Raw genomic sequence first — 3455 nt, forward strand, 5'->3', positions numbered from 1 at the left:
ATAACTGACAAAGGGGAAAGGAAGGATAAAGAATAAAATTGAAAGAAAATACAGATGGAAGGAATTAATGAAAACAAAATTATTCTAAGAATGGCTGGCAATGATCAGGGAAGAACGGAAGGCCCAGGAAGGAGGAAAATAAAGATACAGCATCCTGGGAGGTGTGCTGTGGCTGTGGACAGGCACAGAGTTGGGCAGGGGACCCCAGCCACTCTGCCTCTTCACCACTGAGAGGAGCCCCCAACGGATGGACTTGGGCAGGGATCAAATGGGACCCTGGAAGTGCAGGATCCTTCAGTGGGGAATGTGCTGAAGAGAAGAAATGAAATGTTACAGCAGCCTAGGAGCTGATGCTGTGCTCCAGCACCAGACACCCATCATGTGGAGAATTTGCCCTGGATAAACCATCCATTGGTGCCCTGGATAAACCATCCATTGGTGCCCTGGATAAACCATTGGTACCCCATGATAAACCATCCATTGGTGCCCTGGATAAACCATCCATTGGTGCCCTGGATAAACCATCCCCTGGTGCCAGCTGACCACTGCAGCTCCTGCTGTAGTCGTGGTTCCATTCAGAGGTGTCTCCTGCTGCTTCTCATGGTGGGTCATAGTAGAATCCGTAAGAAATCCTCTCCATTGCTTTTCCATGAATGTTGTCACAAGAGCTCTGCTGTCCTTGAAGCTGAGTTGAAAATGTCTAACTGCTGCCTTGCAATATGTGCTCACAGTCGCCAGAATGATTTGATGGTGTCCTTGCTAATTCAGTCCAAACTCTTCCATAAACTTGGAGTTCAGTTCTACCTCACTAAGGTTTGAGAGCCCAACATAGTCCTGATAACTATTTTTTCTTTCTTATTTTTTTTTTTCCTGTTAAACCCTTCCTATCACCATGTTCTCCATGTGCTGGGACCTCCTCTGTGTTGCCAAATTTCTTCTTCCTCTGCTTTCCACCCATGCAATTTTCTCCTCAGTGTCAACAAGGAATCCGTAAAACTGCTGTTTTACTTTCTTTTTTTCTATTTTTTTTTTGAGTTTTAATTTCTTCTATGCTTTACACATGCAGAATGGTTTTGATATAACCCACTGCAAGGACTATTTTGGTTTTCAAGAGAGACTTAAATACCTGTGGTAACAAAAATCTGAGATTCCCTTCATGGGAATTCTGAGTTTGTTTTGATACTTGCAATATTGATGTTCTATAGAAATATGTTGTCTCATTCATTCTGACTGACATTGGCAGACATGAAGTTTCTATGCAATAATTAAGGCTATTTCTATATGAAAGCTAATTTTTCTTGTAGCCTACATATGGTGTTCAAAAAGAAATTTTGTGGTTTTTTAAAATCTTAATTTCATGCCAAATATTTAATACTGAAATACAACAGATTAAGCAAAATTACTTCTTTCATTCAGCTTTGCTGCTGATTTTCTTCCCTGTATAGGGACCAGGTGCTGGCTTCCTAGGTAATAACATCCAATAATGTCAACAAATAGGAGCTGCCTATTGGAGAGGAAAAATAAAAGCAAAAATATTCCAGTGGGAAGGACAAAGATGGACTGAGAGCTTGGAGGAAGTATTGAAAATACTTCTCTGGAGGGTCTCAAATAGAGGTTAAAGGAGTGTTTAATTTTAGCTTCATTAGATTAGAGTTTGTGTTGGGACTAAAGGAGAAATTGCTGGCCTCATGCTCATGTTTTTTGCATGTCTCAGATAAACAGATCAGTGGCGGGAGAAAGAGGAATTAGCTTCTCCCAGGATGTAGGATCAAGGTGAAGCTCCCTTCCTACCTTAGTGCCAAGTCACAGATGCCTCTTTGTTCTGTCACATTGCTACAACTTCTCACAAGGAGATATGTCATTTAAAAATAATAAAAAAAAAACAACAGAAGAGACAAACAAGCAGCAGTGTTTACAAACTGAGACAGGCACATTAAATCATCTTTGGGATGGATTTCTCCCTGTGCTTTTTGTTGACCATTTGTTTCATTTAATTGGAGCATGAAAGAACTGAGCATGTCCAATGCAACTTCCCTATGCTAAGTACCACCTGTCAGGGAAATAAAGACACTCTATCAGTCACTTTTCCTTGGAGATTGTAAGTTTTTCAGAAAGACATGCTGGCACACACCCACGCTGCTCTCCGCCACTGCAATCCCTTCCCATCCAGACTGCAGTGTGACTAGGAGCAGGAAAAACACAGAAAATCCACCCATCCATCTCAATGGTATTTCAAATCTAAGACTTAACCCACAAATAACTGACTTACCCCCGGCACCTTCCCAGTAAGTGGACTCAATTTTAGAACACTTTCAGCAGTAATACCTGAATAAAAGGGCAGTAGCTATAAATAAATCCGGATTGAAGATATTATTAGAAGATGTTATTAGAAAGACAAAGGTAGATTAAGTAGAAGGGACAAAAAAAATACCAACCCATCCACTCTAGCATAAACAAAATAGAGTAAAATTAGAGCTGGCTGTAGGCAGAGCTTTCTTTGGATGACTGGGGAGTGCATTTGCAGCCTGCTGAGCAAAGGCAATTCTGCCCCCACACTGACGCACAGAAGATTTGGATTAATTTCAGTCCAGACAGGTAGTGCAGCTGCAGCTTGGGGCTGATAGCTCGGTGGAAAGGCAAGCCAGAGGGCTGATGTAGACCTGAGTATTCTGCACCTGCTGGGTAACAGAGATATAAATGCTGGAAAAGAGGCGGCCAAAATGCATCTCTTCAGCAACACACAGCGCCGGAGCAGTTTTAGCACAGCTTCCACAACGAGGGGTGTGACTGGAAGCTGCTGTGAGGACCAAGGCAGCAATCAGTTTTCCCTGTCTTTGAGCTTCAAAGGGAAGCTATAGGATTTCTTGGGAGGCTCCAGGATCTGCTGGATAGTCACCTCTGGAGTGGGTTAGTCTGGGTCTGTGTTCCCTTAGTTGTGGTGACATTTTCAAGGTGCCTTCTGGATTTACGTGCTGTCTGTGCTTGGACAGGGCTGCGGGGCACCCCGAGCCCTGCCCTGGGGGAGGAACACAGGCACCACAGCCTGTGGAGGCTGCCAGGAGGTTTTGGGACTCTCAGCTATGCACAGGTTGGAGTAAATCCACCAAGCTGGGGAGGTTGGTGTCATCTCCTCCATCCAAACTGCTCCCGGGATCTCCTGTCACTCCAGCTCCCCAGGGTTTGCAGCACATTTGCAGCTTGTGCCCAGGCAGTACCAGCAAATGAGCTCTTTGTCTTCCAGCATTGTATTTGTGCCAGCATTATTTTTTCTTATGTTTAAGGTCCAGCCACAAATCTGTTCAGAGCCTCATTGTATTTGCTGTTTGCCATTGTTCAGTAGTTTTATTCCATTTTAAGATTTAAAGAAATAGAAATCCTTATGGTCAATGCCCCTTGGCTAAGGAACTTTCTCCATAAAAAAGCAAATCTCTTTAAAATGTGTTTGTTTGACATGC

The sequence above is a fragment of the Lonchura striata genome, chromosome 13, assembly GCF_050655825.1.
Source record: "Lonchura striata isolate lonStrDom1 chromosome 13, ASM5065582v1, whole genome shotgun sequence".
NCBI classification, from domain to species: Eukaryota; Metazoa; Chordata; class Aves; order Passeriformes; family Estrildidae; genus Lonchura; species Lonchura striata.